The sequence below is a fragment of the Myotis lucifugus genome, unplaced genomic scaffold, assembly GCF_000147115.1.
Source record: "Myotis lucifugus unplaced genomic scaffold, Myoluc2.0 scaffold_27, whole genome shotgun sequence".
Lineage (NCBI taxonomy): Eukaryota > Metazoa > Chordata > Mammalia > Chiroptera > Vespertilionidae > Myotis > Myotis lucifugus.
Window position 1 is genome coordinate 10,296,632 of NW_005871075.1, and position 22,822 is coordinate 10,319,453.

Consider the following 22,822-nt stretch of genomic DNA (forward strand, 5'->3'; position numbering starts at 1 on the left):
TAGGGCCAGACGTGTTCCTTCGGCTCCTACATTTGCACTAAAACGCAGGGAGCGAAGTACCACCTCCTCCCCTCTCGCTTCATGTCGATGGAGAGAGGGGATTTAGCAGTTGCAAGGGCTCCTCCGAAGGGGAAAGGGCCCCAGGCCGGAGGTTCCGGGTTGGCTCGCCAGCGCCCCCTTTTCCCTTCCTCCTCTCCCCGCCCCTGAAGGCACAGGCCCTCAGGGCCCCGGGGGGGAGCGGGAGGGGGCCTCCGGCCGGCGGTCCCAGCCCGAGGACCCTGCTCTCTCGGGCCCCGGGGGCTGCCGAGGGTGGGGGCCAGGGTGGTCTCTCCGGGCGGGCGCCCCCTGTCCCCGGCCCCTCGGGGGAGTCCCGGCAGCGTCCCCGCCGAGATCGGGGGTGGGTCGGTCCCTGGTTAGCTGGTCCCTCCCTCTTCCCCCTCCCCCTAGTGGTTTCCGGGGCCTGCGGGACCGAGGGGTGGGAATCGGGGACCCGAGACCCTCGCCCCGGCCGGGAGCCGGGCTGGGCCTAGCGCCCCCGGGTCTGTCACCGGCAGGGGAAACTTTCCCCAACCGCACCGAGCTCCAACACCCTCCGCCGCCGCCGCGTCCTCGAATCCCACTCCCACTCCACCTCCTCCAATGCCTTCCCCTCCCACCGACCCGAATCTCGCTGCGTGTGACGGATGGGGCAGGGAGCCAATCGAAGGTGTGGGTAAGCCAATCGCGACGGCCGGAGGAAGGGAGGGGGCGGGGCTTGCGCCGGACCAGTTGGAGCGGAGTTGCACGCGGGCGGGGGAGTCATGGAGACGCCGAGAGCTATCCACTCTCGTCCATCCCTAGTCGCCGGCCCCGCGAGCTGGAGGGTAGTGTCACTCGCAGGGGCTGTGACCCGGGGAGACACGCAGAGGGGCCCGAGATACTTTATTTCTCTGGCACCACGAGAGACGTTGTCTTTAGACACGACGAAGCCTTAAAGCCGCTCACGATGTGGCAGGAACTCCGAGGCCCGTTTCTAAAATGGCATATATTGTCGTGATCGTGTTCTGGACACGAGCTCCCGGTGCACGGGCCGAGGGTCGCAGGAGTTGTCTGTGTACCTCGACCTCAGTGTCACTCAGCTGCTCCGGCGTGGGGACTGTGAGATTTGGAAGGGCACTTTGAAAATGAGTAGAGCCTTCTGTCGATTGATGATTGGGAGAGTAAAGTATCATTGTTTGTAATGGCTTCACTGGTTCCTTTTTAATTAGACCGCCAATTCCCAAAGTGCACTTGAAAGTTCGGCATCTGGGGAGGACATTAAAAAAAAAAAAAGTTGTGGTTTTTCTGGTATGCATCCCCCCCCCCCCCTTTCTTGGGTAAACAAAATGAAATTAGGAACCAAAGCATCTCACTGTTGGAAACATAAAGCGTTGGTATTGAAGGAGCACAGCTAATCAAAGAATATTTATCTGCAGAAAAGAAGTCGGAGTAAAATGTAGTTTGCCAACAACAAAAGATTCTTAAAAATAAACTATTTTAATTTTTCGTAAGCACTGCTAAATTGCCCAGCATGTGGGTACTTTTCTGGCTTATGCAAGGCGAGGAGACATTTTGGTGGGTTTAAGCTGTTGGTTGCCTTCCGTCCAGTGACTTGATCAACTCTTGACTTTTAAGAATAGGGAGGGCAGGTCTTTGGGTTCTCCGTCACGATCACAGGTTGCTCCGAAGGAAAAGCTGTCTTTTAAAAAGACAGCAGCTGTTCCACTGCTTTTTTGTGTGTGAGCTCCTGTTCTTTGTTGGTGAGGTTAGTGCACACAGACAGCAGCAAGGCTGCTTTTCCAACTGGAATTTGCAGAATCTTGAGGAGTTCAAGGAATGAATAATATTAAATTGAGAATGAGTCCATTTTGTGAACAGTATCCAATGAATTTAACTGATCTGGTGAGGGTTTTGTGTGTGTGTGTGTGTGTGTGTGTGTGTGTTTTATGGTATTTTATCTGCATGATATATACCAGTTTCTCTAGCTTTTATTAATATTGGGTTACTAAGAAAGAATAGAGGGGGACTGTAGTTTTAGGGGACTACCACACCCTGCAAATGCGTTCTTTTGTAACGTACCATTTTCAAATTTATAATGTGAGTTTCCAATCCAGTATAATTGTGAGTATTCATTGAGACAAAAATTAATGGCATTTTGCTGTAACCCTTGAGGTGTTATCTTAGTGATAGAATAGTAAAAATTGCCAAGATAAAATAAACAGCTGCCAGAAGTAGGAGGTATTATAAATTAAGCAACATTCAAAATTTGACAACATTCACCCCCTCCCCCCATCATTAGTTAATTTAGTTACTGATGGCCACTCTGACGTGGGCCCTTCTCTCTCTTTTGTATGCTCGAGACCAACACATTGTTTTACTTCATTTTCTGCAACAATCTTTGAAAATGTTCTCCTATTCTTGGTGGCAGAGAGTAGCACGTCCCTGAATGCCTGGCGAGGGGGGAGAAGCCTCTCAAGCATATGGAGACATCTAGAAAAAGATGTGCATCGTCAGCTGTGATTCCATTGTGTGCTCTCAGACTGGATCTGAGCCTCCCTCCTCCTGGGAATTTCAGTCTTACCAGAGGAGTTCTTTGACTTTAGATGTCAGGATACTGAAGCAGAGGGTAGAAAAGAGCTCACCAATTATGAACTTAATATTTTTTAGATAGTTTGGCTCTGATTTTAACCCTTCATTGGTTCAGTATAATTTACATGACTTGTTCAGAGTTAGAGAAGCGTTTTACTGGGAATGTAAATTGTAAGGATTGGAGGGGGACTTGGGCGGTGGTATAAGAGTGCATAAAGGGCTTCATCGGTAGTTATGCCATATTAAAGCTTTCCAAGCCTTAGAATCAAGGACCTGTGAGGAGCAGTGCTTCCATTATACACCCTATATTTAGGATGTATAAGGATTCAGTACCTTAGCTGTTTCAAATCGCATCAGGTTGAAATATGACCCATAAGTTGACAGCTTGGATTTCTTGAAAAAAAAAATTTGTGTTTAAAAATGATTCTTTTAATAACTAGTCCTTAGGACAGTGATGGCGAACCTTTTGAGCTCAGCGTGTCAGCATTTTGAAAAACCCTAACTTAACTATGGTGCCGTGTCACATATAGAAATTTTTTGATCTTTGCAACCATAGTAAAACAAAGGTTTATATTTCTGATATTTATTTTATATATTTAAATGCCATTTAACAAAGAAAAATCAACCAAAAAAACGAGTTCGCGTGTCACCTCTGACACGCGTGTCATAGGTTCACCATCACTGCCTTAGGATGTTGTGTAGCCAAAAAAAAAAAAAAAAAAAAGGGTGTGTGTGTGTCTTTTTAAACAATTTTCCAAGAAGATTAGTTTTCTGAAATGCACAGTGTGTTCTTTTTTGATATTTTCGCCATTATTATATCATGGTTGAAATTATATTTAAAAACATAATGTTTAGCTATTTTTGTGGCAATACTGCTATTTAAGAAATTACTAGCATTTCAGTAGTTTATGTTTATAGTTTTTGGTGATTATGTTATTACATGCTCTATCAATTTTAAATTAAGAGAATAGGAGGGAGAAATAGCCACTATTTTTAAGGTATTGCTCTTTTATTGCAGTAAATCATAAAACAGCAGCAAATCAAGAGCTGTTCTTCTAATGAAATAATCAGACTATATTTATATACCAATAATGAAAGCCATTTAAGAGAAAACAGAACGAAACCCAATTTTTTATATTCTTTCATTACTCAAGCAAATTTTACCTCTATGTCTTGTTTTCTAAACAGAAAAGGTGTTCTTAGCGTTTGTGTTTGTTTTCTTTTTGTTTTAAAGGTTCATAGAAGGGTTTATGAATTGCAAAGTGTAGAAAGAATATTATGTTCTATTACTCTTTAAAGTCTATTAAAAGTAATGTCTGGAAAAGCTATAAAATATAATTTTAGTGTCATAGACCCTCAAACCAGTCCGCATAAAGAAAACATACTTTATGGATTCTAGATACTATTTTCTAAATAGAGGTGAGAATATATGACTTCTGTGGATATTTTTTGAAACTGTTATAAAAACTGAGGCAAATTGGTTATGAAAAGGAGTGGAATTCTTAAAAGTAAACTTGTGAAGAAACTGGTCAGCATGTAGGTCATAATACTCTTGACTTTTAAGGGTAAAGATTTTATGTGTTTTCCCTATAAAACGTTCATCTGACCACATTTCTGGCTTCCAGTGGCTGTAATGACATAATGAAATTGTGGAAACATTGATTCTAGGACAATTTTCAGTTGGTTCTGTAGTTAGAAATTTCTAGAGAAGAATTAAATAAGCAGGGGCCGATGGCAATGTTTTACTTAGCTGCTTTTCAAGGCTTTGGGACATAGAACCTTGATATAAGGCATAGAGGAGAGCTGCTTATAGATAGAGGTTACTAGCAATAGTTCAAGGTTCTGGAAGAAAAGGGCAATCTTCCCTTTGGGTATCAATTGACAGGTACATGGAGAATTGAAGTTAGTAGGTTAATTCTGGCAGAATTTGTCACTTACAGGCAGCCAATCATGAACTGTTAAGAGTTTCTGATGGCCAAGTTAAATCTCACTTTGGGCTTTTTTGATCTGTTTCTTTGAATTCTTGCCTCATTTAACCATTGTTTTAATTTGTTTAGTTATTTATTTGATGAGTATTTGAGTCTTCCAGCATTGGGAGTTTACTTTGATATGTCAACTGATGGTGTTGGTGCCAATTCAACACCAATAGGAATCCCCAATTTGAGGTGTGGTGAAGGATACTTCACTCAGTGCACACAGCTCAATTGTGAGGCAATCCTGGTCTGCTCCAATCTGCTCTGGGAGCCAGAGGAGCACTGACTTACATAAAGATAAGTCCTTGCCCTTGGTCCCTGATTGGTCAGTCCTTATACAAATGAGGACTCCAAATCATTAAGTTTGATTGGTCTAAAAGCCACTGACCTGATTGGTCAGAGTGCAACTGCTCTGATTGTTTAGTGAAAATGCTGATGGGATACCGCTGACATGCACAGCTCTGATAGGTCAGGGAAAGCATCAGTTCTATTGGTTGAAATACAATTCCAGAAAATCTTTTATAGGGCTGGCTCATATGGCACCAACACGACGCAGGCAGGCAATTCAGTGCAGGTTTCTCCCTGAAACATTGCTTGAGTGAGAGGCACCTGTCTAGAAATGGCTGCTAGGCTCTGTGTTTTTTTTTAAATTTGAGTCCAGTGCCGCCAGAATTTCTCCTTAGTAACTTTCTTCTTTCTCAGGTTCCATAGAAAGTATAAACCATCCATTTCAAGTTCGGTGCTTAAATGAAGAACTTAGAGTGGGCGGGTTTTTTTTGTTTTGTTTTTTTTTTGGTTGGGGAGAAGGTAGAAAGGGACATGTTCACCTTAATTTTCAACTTGCTTTGATGCTAAAGATTGGGGGGTGTGTGTGTGTGTGTGTGTGTGTGTATAATTTTAATTATATAATGTCAGAAAACTGCTTTGATCTGGGTTTGGGTGTTTCCCCCTGAAAATAGGATTCTAATGGTTATGTCCTCTGAAATCATGTGTGGTCAGGATGCCAATCTGTAGTTGGTTGAAGGTCACATCAGGGACCTCCCATTTCTGTGGGTTATCTGTGCATTGTTCCTGCTTTAAGACTAACATATCTTAGGCCTTCCCATCTTAGGTTTGTAAAGGATGGAAAACTGCCTTGTGCAGCTTTCACAAACTCTAAGTTTTAAACTGTTTGCTTTCTGAGTAGAGTGATGAAATCTCATTATATCCTATGCCATCCCGTCCCGTCACACCCAGGACATGACTTACTCCTTTGTCTAGTGCCTCCATACTGGTCAGTCACGTGGTAGCCATCTAGGTTATTGGATTGACTGTGATATTGCAGGACTTGTGTTCAAGTGACCCTTATTTTACTTAATAATGGACCCAAATAGCAAAGAGTGGTGATGCTGGTGATTCTGATATGCCAAAGAGAAGCCACTAAGTGCTTCGTTTAAGTGAAAAGGGAAAGTTTTTTACTTAATAAAGAAAAAAAATTGTATGCTGAGGTTGCTAAGATCTAAGGTATGTGTGTATATGCATATATATATATATATATGTATATACACACATATATATGTATATATATATGCTGAGGTTGCTAAAATCTACGCTAAGAATGACTCTCATATCCATGAAATTGACTAATTTATAAATTAAACTTTATCATAGGTTCCTGATGAACAACTTAAACCTCACTTTGGGCTTTTTAGATCTTGTGTGTGAATACATAGGAAGAAAACAGTATCCATAGGGTTTGGTACTATCTTTGGTTTTAGGCATCCACTGGGGGATCTTGGGGAGGTATCCACCTCGGGTAAGGGTGGACTACTGTATAGATCTTTTGAGGTGTATTCCATTCTTTCATTCTTGCCACAACCTATAAAATAGAGGTCACCGCCATTTTCCAGAAGAAAATGAAGTTTAGAGGGTATAAAGTCATTGTGCCTATGGGCAAAGCTCTGGGCGGGGAGGCGGGGGGTTAACCTTGACCAGTGAGTAGGAAAGGAAATCATAAATATCAGAGGGAAGGGTGAGTCTGAGCATGTCTTCTTTTAAAAAATCTGATAAGCAAATGTTTGCAGGCCTTTATAAGGCTCTCAGTCCTGTTGTTTGATCCATAAAAAGGATGAATAGATTTGCTTAGTTCCAACCCTGCAAATTTTGTCAGCAGGTATCTCTCAACCTGGACAGATGTTTCTTAAGACCTACAAATAGTCTCTAGATTTTTTTTAGTCATCAGTCCAGAGTTGAACAATTCTTAAATTACAAGATTCTCTTTTTTTCTTTTAATTTTTACAAAATAAGAACCATAATGAATGAAGTAAAAACAGGTAACGTTTTTTGAGTGCTGATGCAGGGTTAAGGTGCCCTGAGTGTATAGTCTTGTATATTTCTCACTGTAACACAGTGATATAACAATATCATTTCCCTCTTACAGTTCAGGAAGTGGAGGCATAGGGCTGTCAGATAATTTTCCAAAGGTCACCTAGCCAGACTACCAGAGAGGAATTTGAACCCAGGCAAGCGTAGCCCTGCCCCCTTAACTTATTTTCTTGTTAGCTGGCAGGCTGCACTTTTTTCCCAGGGTAAGTGTGGATGCGTCTTATCCAGTGCTTTGTTGAAATAACACAGTAATTCACTACTAGGAAAGGGAAAATGGGTAGGAATGTATTTTGAAAAATCCTATTCAGGTTGCCTATTGTTTTGCATAATAAAAAGATCAGAAAATCAGCTCAAGAACGCTTGATTGTGGGGAATAGGTAGAAAATAGATTATCGAGCACTCTGGGGAGATACAGGTTTAGAAAGGATGAAACAACAATAGAGATAGTTGGCTTCTTATTTGTTTAAAATATATTTAATTTTAGTATATTTAACTATTAGGTGATGATTGTGTGGTGCATGTTTTTCAGATATTTTGCAATCCATGTAGCATGGATGACGCGGTGTTGAGATATTGTAGTCCCAAAAGGAGGCTGATAATATATTCAGTCATCTGACTTCTGCTCTGCTATTTGTGGAATTCTTCTGTCTGCTCAGTTGTTTGCAGGGAGTGAGGAGAGCTTTCAGGGAACTCTTCCACCTTGGCACGTGTGCGGATCGGCACGCACTGCTTTTAGTGTTCCAGCTGCTGAGGCTGAAGACCTGTTGTCACAGATGAAAGTGTAATGCATGGTATTTTCTGTTATTCATTTAGCATGTTACATGAAATGCGATCCCACATCTCCAAGGCTTAACTTGCAGAGTGTGCATGAGTTGTGGAAGTTCCTGTTGTTGCTGACTGATCTCTGCCCATTGCAGTACCCTTAAGTGAGGGCGGTCTTCTTTAGCCATGACTGACTCCTGCTTATACAATCAGCTCCTGAGTCAAACGTGAAGTGACTTCCTGTGTTGGGTGTTACAGTGGCGTTTGTAAGAATATTTAACATTAACTTACCATAAGATTTCTAATTCTGTTAATGTTTAATGATGAAAAGCTTTTAGTAATTGTCTATGTAAATTTAAAAATTGCATATCTTAGAGGAAACTATCTTTACTTGAGTCAAACTAAGTGGAAAATTTAGTTACATGGATAACAAATTTTTAAAAATACATTTTAAAATGTGCTTGTGTATATGCAGGGTGGGGCAAGAGTAGGTTTGCAGTTCATACAGAAAACAATACAATAGTTAATAAATAATAATACAAGAATAAACTGTGTTTTGTGGACTCACACCTGTAAATCTACTTTTGCTCCACCCTGTATTTAAAAAAAAGAATTATTCATAAATATGTTTAATAGGTAATCACCTCTGGAATTGTTGGAACATAGGTGGCAAATATTTTCACATGTATTTTTAGATACCTAAATAAGGAATATGCAATTCCTTACTAAAAATCTGAGTGTCAGGAGTGTATGAATTTCTACAAATTTAACATACTAGCTTTCTTGAAATTGCAGATGCTGGTTGTGAGAATTATGGAGACAGGCAGGAGGTCTGTGCGGGTGTTGAGGCGACTGCGTGTGCCTGCAGCCTGCTGTGGATGCTGTGTTGGGTGTGCTGTGCATTGAGACTAAGCCCAGTGTGGCCCAGTATTTGAAGTGAGGATAGAATGATGAAAAATGGCAAAACTTCACAGTGCTTCAATTTGGGAATAAATTCATAGACTTTTCTCTTCTGCCTCCTCTAACCTTCATCTTCCTTGACTTTCTCAATTTTTTTCTTAAAATTGGAGATGAAAGATGGGTGGTAGTGAAGGGAATCCACAAGATTATGGGGAAGTCTGTTACCATCATTAAGTATTTCATGTGTGATCATGATCTGGTTTCCCCCTTTACCAAACAGATTTGCTCTGCTAACAGCTTTGAGTGAAGAAGCTAGCTATTTGTTAAAGAAACCATTAGGTTGAAAACAGATCACTTACAGTACAGTGATTGGCTGACTTGTTGGAAGTTAGTCGGCTCATGTGTAGAGTCTTCTGATCTGCATCCTTAATTCTGGAACAGGTGGCCCGCTCCCTTCAGGCACCACTGAACCCCACTACTCTTCCACCCCATATTCTGCCCAACCAAACTGAGCATTGGGGGATTCTTTTCCCTGTTTCATTGAGAAGTGAGGTTTCTACTCCACCCAAGAACAGATAAGGACAAGGTAAGGCAAAGGAAGGCTTTCGGGGGCTTATGATTTTCAGAGGCTCAGCTTCTTTGCCCTCAAGAGGAGTCAAGAGAGCCTTCTCCCTGAGGGACAAAGCGTTTTCCCGGCTTTGCAAGCCGTTTCTATTCACTTCTTAGAAAGTTCCCAGTGAGCTTCAGGTGTCTCTAGCAGCCTCATTTTTCATAGGTGTTTATTTTCGTTGAGAAAGTTATTGAGTGTCTGATGGGGGAGAAGGAGAATGGCATCAGAAAGAAACTGGACATGGCCTCCAGAGGAGTTGCTGTGCTAAATCTAAGCTAAAGAGGTTAGGACCCTGCAGATTAAAGATATTGATGCACAAGAACAGCCTTGACTGAAATTGATAAATTAGTGAAGGTATATATAGAATAAATCCAGAGTAGCAGGTCATGCCCTTGTAGTTGGAAAGATTTTTAAGGATGTACTACTAGCTTATCAGTTATCAAATTGAGAAGTCAGCTTATAGTACTTGTTAATTTAAGTGGAATAGGCTACTTATACAGACTTTTTTTTGAAGTTTCAGATAAATATGTGGAGGATTAATTAGTAAAGCAAATTAGAATATTTTCCCATTGCAGTACAAATTTTAATTTTTGGTATATGTTCTTTGGAGTTTAATATCAAGGAGGAAAACCATGAACTAAAATGCTTTGATTAATCTGGTATTCAAATTCATCTGTCTATTGTGTTCTATAAATATACCTAAAATGATTTTATGCATTGGCTTATTATCTAAGATAGGTACAATAGGAAATTGTACCTGTTTTCTTATTGGTTTGCCAAAATTGGTGAAAAGTAAGGATGGAATATATATATATATATATTTTTTTTTTTTTCCGTTCATTCTTCCCCTCCTCTCAAATAGCATACCAGAACAGCAAAAGGCTTTCATTTTTAAACTATATTTTGGACTCATATAACAAATTCTCTGTCTGTATTGTAAGTCATTAATAGAATGATCTTCCCAACATAACCCTTTTATTATAATAAAATTCCCCATGCACTACAGAAGGACATTCTCAAACACTTACTAATTAGGTCTGTCACAGACCCATTTTCCCCTCTTTCTCCTCTTTCCCTGAGCCTTTGTACCTATTAGTCTATTCTTTCTGGCCTCCTGAGAACATGTTGGTTTGCATGCTCTTTGGTTTGCCAAGAGAAAACTAAGAGTTATTCTAAAAATTAGGAAGCCATCTTTTGAAATAAAACTCAATTTATTTGGGCGTTTATATTATTGATCTTAGTTAATAGCAAAGTATAAAATCAATCAAAATAAAAAGAGATGGAATCCAACAATATTCAAGGTTATTGGTAAGTTACTTACATTGATTATAGATTATACAAAAAAGTGCTTGATAGAAAAAGAAAAAAGTTCATTTATCTCCAAATCAGAAACAGCAAAGACTTAAATTTTTGGCTTTGTTGCTTTAATAAAACTGAACATTTTTTATACCCAGACTTATATTAAATTCCCCCGCAGAATATTTTGACACTATGGTGAGAAGAGGGATTAATAATCTCAGTTTATGGTGGAAAGAGGAGAAAAAAGGTAAAAAAAACCTTGGGGAAATTTAGGAGTTTAGAAAGGGTAATAAAACAAAACCAAATACAAAGAAAGTACACCTGGGTTGGCACTTACATACTTCCTTTGAAGAAAAGAATGAAACTGTCACTTGAAGGGCTGATGTCTCAATAGATAAAATAATGAAATTCTTCAGCTCTCCAAAGAGCAAAGCCTTTATAGTCCACACATTAGCCTGTATTTGTGACAACACCTATAAAAGTATTCTCAACCCTCTCCCCAAATTTCTACTCAGACAATAATTCCTTATTTTGTGGATCACTTGATTTGCAGACTGAGTTAGGAGGTTGTTTGTCATCTATCCATATTTTGTCACCAACTAATTATCTATTAGGTAGTAGAAACAGTACACAACTCAAGTGGAAAAGCAGGGTGGTGCTTTGTGATATGCAGTGTCATCCCTCTTTTTCTTAACTCCCATGATGCTTCCATAATGTAGTTAAATTACATTTTAGCGCTGTATGTGCTTTTGTCTTTCTGATTTCCGCGCGTGCTTGCGTGCGTGCGTGCGTGTATGTATTGGATGAACTATTTGAAAGTGAGTTTACAGATGACCCTTTATCCATAAAGTACACTGCCTTAAAACAAAGTCCTTGTCTTATATAACCGCACACAATACCACTATTAAACCTAAGAAAACTATCAGCCCTCTATTTCAGTTTTCTCAGTTCCCAAAATATCTGTTATAGCTTTGGTTTTGAAACCAAAATCTATCAAGTTCACTCATTGCATTTGCTCCCGTAGTCTCTTTAAATATGAAACAGTTCCCCTAATTTTTGTTTTTTCTTTGTTTTCAGACATTGACTTTTTAAAATGTCTGTTGTTTTTAATTTAAAAACTGTAATTGTGGTCAAATCCATATAAAATTAAGTGCATTCACATTGTTGTGCAGGCAATCTTTTCAATATTCAGACTTCAGTTTCTTCAGAAGTGTTAGGAAATTAAATTGTTAAATATATTAATGAATTTGATCAGGGCTGAAGAAAAGCATAACCTTTGAGAGCTTATTGCTTGAGATAGTGTCATCGTGGCCATTTTCATGGCATGCTTTCTGAAGTCTCATTAGTACTAGAACCTAGAGATACTTTCTACAAGTCATCATAAGGAGATACACCTATGTGAATACAGAGGTAACGTTACACCTGCCTATAGACTGCCAGAGAACTCACTGGAGTTTTTTCCTCCCAGAAATTTCTGTTTTAGGCACAGGAGGAGGGTTGAGATTGAGACATTAATTTTGTAGTCCACTTGGCTAAATAAAAAGCCTTTATTCAAGCACTTCTTTTGAGTAACATTATAGAGAAAAGAATTTCCTGGGTCTTTTTGCAGTGTGGCAACTAACTGAGTTTCTTGAATACTTGACTACACCCTAATTTTGACTTTGGAGATTTCTTGTGTTTTGCAATGTCTTCATTTGTTCTCCCTTTTGATTTTCCTATCCCCAAATTATTTCCAGTGTCTATAGTTTCTTTATAACCACCTCTTTCTTACTTTAGTACTTATTAAGATAGAGTCTTCTCTTCCCTCATGAATTACAGTGGGTATCTGGAGTTTATTCTCACTTGAGGAAGTGGAGTGTAAAGGCAAACATGATTCACAGGTTGATCTTACCTACCTAATCCAGTGGAAAAGTAGTAATTAGATTCTTAACATAGCTTTAGATACCTCAGTGTAAGAGTTGTAGGTGGGAAAAACACAAGCACTCAAAACAAAACAAGAAATAACACACGTATTTGAATAACTCTCATCTTGAAACTTTTAGGCTTCTGGGAAAAACAGACAAAACTGAGGTTATCTTCTCTTGTTCAAAGTAATATTCTTTGAGGTAGAACATTCTTAGGCTAATGGCCATGAATCATGCTGTGAATCTTCCTGCATGGGACAGGGATATAGACACCCCCAGAAATAAAACATCAAAACAAAACATGGGAATATTGCCCTGACCCGTGTAGCTCAGTGGCACACACACTGAAGGGTCACAGGTTCAAGGGCATGTGCCTGGGTTGCCTCCCAATTGATGTGTCTCTCTCACATCCATATTTCTTTCTTTCTCCCTTCCTCTCTCCCTCCTTCCTTCCCTTCCACTGTGTCTAAAAATCAATGGAAAAATATCCTCCAATGAGGATTAACAACAAAAAAGCCCTAAACATGTGAATATTATTTTAAAAATTTTAACTGGGATATCATATACTTAGGAAATAATTAAGAGGTATTGAGAATGGAAAGAAAAGGAGGACTTTTGATTTAACAAATTAGGCAATTTTAAGGTGACTCAAATTTAAAATAAAAAGAAAGAAATCTCACTTTCTGATTTTTTTTTTAAAACTTCCCTGAAATATCTTATGGGCATACTAGGCGAGACCTCCTTATTCTTGCCATTCTGTATATATTGTACTACTTTTTAAAAAATCTTAGCATATTAGAAAGGGTTGGACCAAAGATTGGTGGTTGCATTTCAAGTGGTTCAGTGATACATCCCAAATAGATATAATAGCTTGGGTTAGCTGGGAGGAAAGTACTTCAGGTTTCTGAAATGTAACTAAGACCGGGACATTATTAAGTACAGGTGGTGGGGGTGAGGGGACCAACAAAAATAATAAAAAGACAGTGATAATTACATGAAACAGTGGCTATACAAAACCTTTGGAAAATGAGATCTCATATAGCTAAGCTTTCTGATTCTGGGGTTTATTTTTTTCAGCACCTCAAATTTTAAAATTAGTCATTTAGGAGAAAGTACTTTAAAATGAATAGTATTTCCCTATGTTTTGAACTGATTTGAAATGTGCTAAAATTCACTGAAGTCCATGAGGTCTTTTTAAAAAATATATATTTTATTGATTTTTACAGAGAGGAAGGGAGAGGGATAGAGAATCAGAAACACTGATGAGAGAGAAACATCGATCAGCTGCCTCCTGCACCCCCCCCACTGGGGATGTGCCCGCAACCAAGGTACATGCCCTTGATTGGAATCGAACCTGGGACCCTTCAGTCCGCAGGCCGACACTCTATCCACTGAGCCAAACGGGCCATGAGGTCTTTTAAGGCATTGATCTGTTTATCTCTCCACGAAGTAACTGTAAATTGTAGACCCCTCACTAGGGTACTCTAGCTAACTACTAGCTTTCCCTTTTCTGTCTCTGTTCACTGGGTGTTATTTTTTGTGAATATGGGCATTTGTTTTTAAATTTAAAACAATTTTTAAATAAGGGTCTCTTTTCTCCTTTCTGAATTTTTGCACTTTATCTGCAGTCGGTTTGGAAACCAGATAACCAGGTCTACTTACTTCTGCATTCATTTGTTGCTTCTTGTATGTGCCCTGAACCTACAACCTTGGTGTAGTGGGACAATGTTTTAACCAACTGAACTACCCAGCCAGCGTCAGCAAAAATTTAATGAGTGCTTCCTATCTACCAGATATCAGGAATATAAAGATTAAAAAAGAAATGGCGCCTCTCCATAAAGATCTCACAGGTTAGGGACATGCAGAAAAGTAATTATAGTATTATATGTGCATTAGAATAGAAAATTATATTTAGAGGGCTAGACAGATATTTTATAGGAGCAAAGAGTTCATTTTGTGAGCCGAGGACAGGCTTCATAGATGGCGTAGTATTTGATTTGAGCCTCAAAGGCTGATTGAGATTTTGTCAGAGAAGAGAAAAGTCATTCTAGATACATGTGCTAGGGATGGAGATAGAACATATTATAGTATGTTCCTATTTTCTCTTATTTTACATGCACTTTTAATAAGATCTACCTGAGAATCTGAGATCTTTAGGGCACAGATTCGGGTTATTTGTTTTGAATGTTCAGAAAGAAGCCTTATTCCTTGTCTCCTTTTCATTTTTTGCCCATGTTCTGGATTAGGGAGTTTACTGTTGCTATATAATATACTATCCAAAACTTGGTAGCAGGATTGGAAAATTTGTGTCATGATGGACACAGCTGACTTGCTCCATGTTGTTTGGCATCTGAGCCAGGAAGACTCAAAGCCAGGGCCGAGTCAATGGCTTGGCCCTGGAATCAGGTGAAGGCTTGGCATTTGATGTGGGCTGTTGGCTGGGACTTGAGCTGAGTTATAGGCTAGAACATCGGTTCTCAACCTGTGGGTCGCGACCCCTTTGGGGGTCGAACGACCCTTTCACAGGGGTCGCCTAAGACCATAGGAAAACACATATATAATTACATATTGTTTTTGTGATTAATCACTATGCTTTAATTATGTTCCATTTTTAACAATGAAAATACATCCTGCATATCAGATATTTACATTATGATTCATAACAGTAGCAAAATTACAGTTATGAAGTAGCAACGAAAATAATTTTATGGTTCGGGGTCACCACAACATGAGGAACTGTATGAAAGGGTCACGGCATTAGGAAGGTTGAGAACCACTGGGCTAGAATACCAGCACTTGGCTCTCTGTGTACCTGCTTACGCCTCCTCACAGCATGGTGGCTGGGGTTCAAAGAGTGAGAATTCTAAGGAAGCATTATCTTCTTTGAAGATTAACCTCAGAAGTCACTTATGTCTTAGTCATAGTCTCCACTTACCAGATTTGGAATATAGATCTGGGAACATGGATCCCAGCTCTCTTTGAGAGGAATGTTAACAGTTGAATTAGAAGGTGAACATGTGGGCTGGGAGGTTGTGGTTGGTCATCTTTGGGAATAACCATCTGTCGCAGGCTAAGTTGTAGGAAGTTGAAGTGTTACTACTGTCCTTTAAAACAAGAGAAAAGAGGAAGGAGGGTTTTTTAATTCTGAGATACATGAAGTGATTCTCTATGAGCTGTAATGAGCAGCAGTTCTTAAGCTATAGCTAATGGAATTTAATTAGACATTTAAAATAAATTTCTGATAACAAACTTATACTTTCTTTTTAATCAGGGAAAATTTGTATGATTTAAATGTAAGTTTAATAATGATTATGTATATATTGCCTACAGATGGATCTGTTGCTTTGAGCAAGTGGTTTAATGTTTCTGAGTCCCAATTTCTATTTTTGTTGAATGGGGATAATATTTGTTTGCCTCACAGAGTGGTGAGAATAAAATAGGTTTTATTATTAATGAAGCCAGAATGAATTGATGATTTTAAAGAAATCTTCTGGTAAAGGATCTGTTTATCACTAATAGGAGGATTGCAGGGCATTAATCTTTCTAAATTTTTTCATTAAATTCTAGAATAATTTTTTTTTCAAACTAGAGAAAATTGTGACCTCTTTCTATTATTTTTCCTTTTCTATTTATGTGTTTACTGTGTAGACCACTTGATTAAATGATAATATATATTTTTGGACTGTTTGTTTTACCAGAAACATTTCTAGTGAGTTAATCCTGAAAGCCACTCATGATCTTCTATATAATAAAAGCCTAAGCGACTGTTACGGCAGAACAACCAGAACGACCGGTTGCTATGATGTGCACTGACCACCAGGGGCAGATGCTCAATGCAGGAGCTGCTCCCTGGTGGTCAGTGTGCTCCCACAGTGGGAGAGTCACTCAGCCAGAAGCCGGGCTCACAGCTGGTGAGCCCAGTGGCAGGAGCCTCTCCTGCTGCTGCCTCCATGGCAGCGCTGAGGAGCAGTGAGCTGAGCAGTAAGGAGCAGCGAGCAGGCAGGTGGTAAGGAGCGAGGGGTCCCAGACTGTGAGAGGGCGCAGGCTGGGCTGAGGCCCCCCCCCCCCCCCCCCAGTGCATGAATTTCATGCACCAGGTTTCTAGTATGAGTAATAATTAACATAGTCCCCTCTGCATGCACCAGAATGGAGCTGCCTCAATAGATCATTTTATAGATAAGACAGCTTTTTTGTTGAAAAGATGCCATTTTTCATGTGCTGGGAGCTTGAAAGATACACTTTTTTTTATTCTAAGTCTGTAGTCCAAATTTCAGAGTGCATAAATTATTTACCTTGCTTATCAAAATTGGAATTCCACGGTCTCTTTGAAATTTAGAAAATTATTGGCCGGCTCAGCCAGTGTGGTTCAGTGGTTGATTGTGGTTGAACCAGGAGGTCAAGGTTCGATTCCTGGTCAGGGCACATGCCCAGCTCAAGGTGTGTACAGTAGGCAGCTGATCAGTGATTCTCTCTCATCATTTTTGTTTCTATCTCTCCCTCTCCCTTCCTCTCTGAAATCAATAAAAATATTTTTAAAAAATTATTGGTGGGTCTCAGCGTTTTTGAAGACTCTTTAGGGGACTGGATAGATATGGTGGGGAGGTAGGCTTGAAGTACCTGTGGTATGGGTCCCGAGTAGAGGCCAGGAATGGGACCTTCCTTCCCTCCAGGAATGCCAGTAATCTGAGAAGTAGAGGGTTAGGGACAGTCACCATGGAGATTAACAGACAAGACTGTCCATTGTCCGTCTGGGCGCACTATTTGAGCTCACTGTTCCATACTAAGAAATTTCTCAGCAGAAAGATAAGAAGATCCCTCACCGAAGTAAATAATGACATTTTATGTACACCAGCCACAGGCTTGTGTATGGAAAAGGCATTTTAATTTTAAGGGTAGAATGAAAGTATAAAATCTTGGAAGATTTTGTCATTCGTTTTCCTTTCTAGTCTTATGAGATGATGCCACTGAAGGGCAGAAAGGTGGTAAAATCTTAGAGAATCTACTAACAATTTGTGGGATGTTCTTTTGGAAGATGTTACTAGCACATACCAGCACACTTTGAATTCCTTGAATGCAGGAGTTTTTTTGTTTGGTTTTTAATTCTACGTAGTCAGTTTGGAGTAGCACTTAAGAGCCACACCACTTGGATTGAGGTTTGCCTTCATCAGTTGAGCAAATGTGACCTTGTGCCCCAATTTCCTTACGTGTCCCAGAAATGCAAAGGGTCATGCACACTCTATGAAAGAGTCTGAAAGGAAACATTATAAACTGTATTGTAATTATCAACTCATAGAGCTAGAGCAAAGGCTTTCAACCGGTGTGCCCCAAGAATTTTTAAAACATGCATTACCTGACTATTTAGTCAGGGGCACTGACTTTTTCTCCTTGTATTGTCAAATTTAAAAATGATAATAGCCAACACAACAGTAGTGGTCCAGTGTGAATGAATCAAAATCATACCTATTTTTGGTCGGATTGGCAAAAAACATATTTTTTGGTGTGCTGCAGAATTTTAGTGATTCGTTTATGTGTGCCATGAGATGAAAAAAGTTGAAAATTGCTGCTTTAGACTAGTAAATGTACTATTACTCTGATTACAGAATGAATATTATTATAATCACATCCATTTTAGCACCTGCTGTCTAATTCAGTGTTTCGCAACAGGTGGTGTGGGAGGAAGGACAAAGATTATTGGATGTATAATTTAGTCTGCCTACCTTGTACATCCAGTGGTTATATTGAAGTTGAAGCCAAAGCTGATAATGCTGTTTTATTCGGATTTAAATCAATAAAGTTAAAGATTCTTATGTTTTAGGAGCCTTTGGAGTTATTTTAAAAACTAGTCAGAGGTGGCAGGACATTTTAATTACCGAATTGAAAATATTAGAAAAATAAAGTATGTGAAATTCACATTTCATAAACCTGGGAGATTGAATGCTTGTTTGACATATCTAAGTGTTGGTTTTAGAAGTGCACAATGGTACTTACTACAGAGATTATGCTTACATTTTTCAGAGAAATATCTAAGGGGATCTCAATGCTGGAATCATTTGACTGGTTTTGATCATTATAATTTAAAACCCCTTTTCTTTTGAGAAAATTACAGCATAAGACTTGAGTATTATTTTTGACTAGTTCAGAATGTGGCTTAATATACAATAATTTTCTCAGAAAAGAAAATGAAACTCTTGCTAAGAATGCTTGGACATAATTCACCAAACTCATGTATTTGTTTTTCCTGGGGCTTGAATATAATCCTGTAAGTAGATACTACAGAACCACTTGAATCACCAAGGAGAGCAAGTCTCTAGAGCTGCTCTCCACCTCAGTGGTCTTCATTGTACAGTTTAATTAAATCTGATCACCAGTAAGACTTCAGTTTTCCATAGGAATAAGTTGATTGTCTGAATTTTTCAAGGTAATAAATCACAATGGAGAATGCCTATATTCAGTTATGTTTGCCCACAGTTACTACACAAATGCGGTACAATGATTTACCCAGAGACAATGGACAACTTTATATAGTTAAATTTCCTGATGGGGAATTTTCGGATCCACAGGGATAGATGAGATAGTTAGATTAGTTACCAGTGGAGAACATTTAGAAGTTCTGTTCATGAAGTTCAAAGAAATAAACGCCTTCTCTTGCTGGTAATGAGCAAAGCATTTGTGAATAGCATAAGGGAAATTTCTATGTTGATTGTAGTCCACCTCCACATACAGAATATAACCATTTAAAAATACTTTTATTGTACTTCTTTATTTTAATCTGACCCTGAGGCTATGTTTTTATTGACTTTTAGAGAGAGAGAAAGAGAAAATATCGATTTATTGACTCCTGTATACGCACCCTGACTGGGGATCGAACCCACAACCTAGGTATGTGCCCTGACCTGGATCGAACAGCAATATTTTGGTGTACAGGATCACATTCCAAACAACTGAAACACCTAGCCAGGGCAGAACTGGTTTTAAAAGGGGTCCATTTTAAGTATGATCTATAAATGTCAGTAACACTTATACTTTAGGCTGGTAGCCTTTCTTCCCTGCCAGCCAAGCTCTGACCATGTGTCAACCTTCAATGAGTAATTACAGGTCACGGGACTAAATCAGAAGAAGGTGATAATTCCAGATCTAGCTCCTTGGTGAGAATTTTTCCTTTAGGTCTGATTGTTGCACATTCACATAGCAGACAGCATAACCTTGTCAAGTGACAAAACTAAAACAATTTAGTACTGAGTTTGCGAAAACAGTCCATGGGTTAGGGAAGCACAGAGCCTCCCAGCAGTGGAGCGCCCTTCTCAGGTGCTTCTGGGCAGGAGCGGGTTTGATGGAGCTGCAGAAGAGGCAGGCAGCTGGAAACAGGCGTGATTAGCCAGGGCTGGGGAATTTCCTTATAAGGCCAGCAGGTCTTATTTTCTAGCCCGAGTAAGGTGAGTTGGAGGGTTGTGATGAGTGTATGTAGGTTTCCTTGACAGGTGTTTCCTGTAAGTGAAGTCTGACTTAGGTTTAGATTTGTGATGTGGGCGGGGCTACGGGGCGGCCTCCATTCTGTGGCCTACCATATATGAAACGTTGATCAACTTCATTCGCTGCCTCTCCCTCCCCTCATCTCCCAGCAGCCTGTTGGCTTGGCAGGATGTTTTTGGAGGTGCACACCTGCGTGCACAGCAGCGGAAAGAAGTTCTGGGTCCTCTGCTAGTCTTGTCCTTTCAAATAGCTGTCACTGAGTTGGGTATGAAAATTCACCGTCTTTCTGTCATTTTCCTTAGTTTTTATATTTGTTTTTAATCTTGAGATAGGAACATTTATTAGTAAGTCAAATGAGCTATGCAGTCAGAGCTGTGGAAACTGTGGAGCGCCATCTGTGTAGTTTGCGATGTGCCATATCAACTCATATTTGAGCTTTTAGCAGGAAAAGTGCTATAAAATTGCAAAGCATTGTTATTAACACAGCTGATCCTACAGGGAGTCAGGGTGAGAAGATGAATCTCTGAGGAACAAACTGCTTTTCCGGATCATTTGTAATAACCTTTCTGGAGCACATGACACAATTTAGTAATTTATCAGTTGGTACACACCAGTTTGCCATCTTGGTATGTTGAAAAAGAAATACATCTGTGCTCTGACTTGGGTCAGACTAATTTTACAAATAAACTTCAGTTTTCTTTCAGAATAGATGATGTATGTGCTAACTTCCCTCCCTGGTTCACCTTCTGGAATTCCTGAGCAACAATATGTAATAGCTGCATTTTGTGTTCTAGATATTGTTGAAGCAACAAATACTCATGCATTCCCAACATGGAGCATTGCTGTCTCCTGGTCTTCCATTTCATCACATTGGAACCAGGACCTCTTTGTTCCTTTTTTCTGAAACAAAATATGTACTAAAATTATTTTCTAACTGACATAACATTGCATTAGTTTAAAGCGTACAACAGAGTGATTAGATACATGTATATATTGCAAAATTACCACAATAATAGTTAACATCTGTCATCATATAGTTACAATTTTTTTTTTCCTGGTGGTGAGAACTTTTTAAGACTTATTCTCTTAGCATCTTGCAGATGTTTAATACAGTATTATTAACTACTAGAGGCCTGGTGCATGAATTCATGCACCAGTGGGGTCCCTCAGCCTGGCCTGCGGGATTGGGCCGAAACCGGCTCTCCGACATCCCCCAAGCGTCCTGGATTGCGAGAGGGCGCAGGCCAGGCCGAGGGACCCCACCGGTGCATTATTGGGGCCGGGGAGAGACGCAGGAGTTTGGCCAGCTGGGGAGGGAGGGACCGCGGGAGGGCTCCAGGGTGTGTCCGGCCTGTCTCGCTCAGTCCCGATCGGCCAGACCCCAGCAGCAAGCTAACCTACCAGTTGGAGTGTCAGTGACTGGTTGACCAGTCGACTGTCTGCCCCCTGGTGGTCAGTGCATGTCATAGGGAGCAGTTGAGTGGCCTTAGCATATCATTAGCATATTACGCTTTGATTGGTTGAATGGATGATCGGACAACTGGACACTTAACATATTAGGCTTTTATTACATAGGATAGTCACCATGCTGTTCATTACATCTCAGGACTTATTTATAACTGGAAGTTTGAACCTTTTGACTACCTTTACCCCTGCCTGCCCCCTCCATCTGTTCTCTTATTTAATTAGTTCATTTTTTTAGATTCTGTATATAAGTGAAACCATATGGTATTTGCCTTTTTCTGTCTGACTTATTGCACTTAGCATAGTGCCCTCAAGGTCTATCCATGTTGTTGCAAGTGATAGGATTTTCTCCTTTTTATGGCTGAATAATATTTCATTGTATGTATACATTACATTTTCTTTATCCGTTCATCTGTCCCCGGGTCTTTAGGTTGTTTCCATGTCTTGGCTATTGTGAATAATGCTGTAATGAATATGGGAGGGGAGTGGAAGAAAGATCTCTTTAACACAGTGATTTCATTTTCTTTGTATACACACAGAAGTTAAGTTGCTGAATCTTATAGTAATTCTATTTTTATTTTTTTTTGGGGGGGGGGGGACTTCCATACTGTTTTTCACAGTGTCTTTACCAATTCACAGTCTCGCCAGCAGTGCACAAGGGTTCCCTTTTCTCCACATCCTAGCCAGCACTTATTATCTCTTGTGTGATGGCTCCTTGTGCATTTTATTTGCATTTTCCTAATGATTGGTGTTGTTAAACATCTTTTCATGTGCATATTGGTCATTGTATGTCCTCTTTGGAAAAATATCTTTCCAAATCTTTTGATTTGCTTTTCCTTGATGATTAGTAATGTTGAGTACTTTTTCATGTATCTAGTAACTATTTGTATGTCATCTTTGGAAACATGTCTATTCAGTTCTGCCCATTTTTTAATTGGATTGTTTTATTGCTTTTTGGTATTGATGTGTATTTTAGATATTAACACCTTATCAGCTATATAATTTGTAAATATTTTCTCCCATTCTGTAGGCTGCCTTTTCATGTTGTTGATATTTTCCTTGCTGTGAAAAATATGTATTTTAGCCCAGCCAGCATTGGTTGAGCATCAATCTATGATCCAGGAGGTCACGGTTGATTCCCAGTCAGGGCACATGCCCAGGTTGGGGGCTTGATCTCTAGTGTGGGACATGCAGGAGGCAACCAATCAATGATTCTCTCTCAACATTGCATCATATATATATATCCCTTTCCCTTCCTCTCTGAAATCAATAAAAAATATATATTTTTTAAAAATATATTTTATTGATTTTTTACAGAGAGGAAGGGAGAGGGATAGAGAGTTAGAAACATCGGTGAGAGAGAAACATCGATTAGCTGCTTCCTACACACCCCCTACTGGGGATGTGCCTGCAACCAAGGTACATGCCCTTGACTGGAATTGAACCTGGGACCCTTCAGTCTGCAGGCC

The 22,822-nt window shown here is 39.7% G+C and overlaps 1 protein-coding gene across 1 annotated transcript in view; it reads left to right on the top strand.

Moving 5' to 3' along the window:
* The first annotated feature begins 289 nt into the window (after window positions 1-289).
* NCOA2 (nuclear receptor coactivator 2) overlaps window positions 290-22,822 on the top strand; it is a 257,444-nt gene continuing 234,911 nt past the window's right edge. Inside the window, exon 1 of the mRNA XM_023751985.1 lies at window positions 290-712. The gene's annotated coding sequence lies outside the window, so the exon portion shown is untranslated. The remainder of the gene's footprint in view (window positions 713-22,822) is intronic.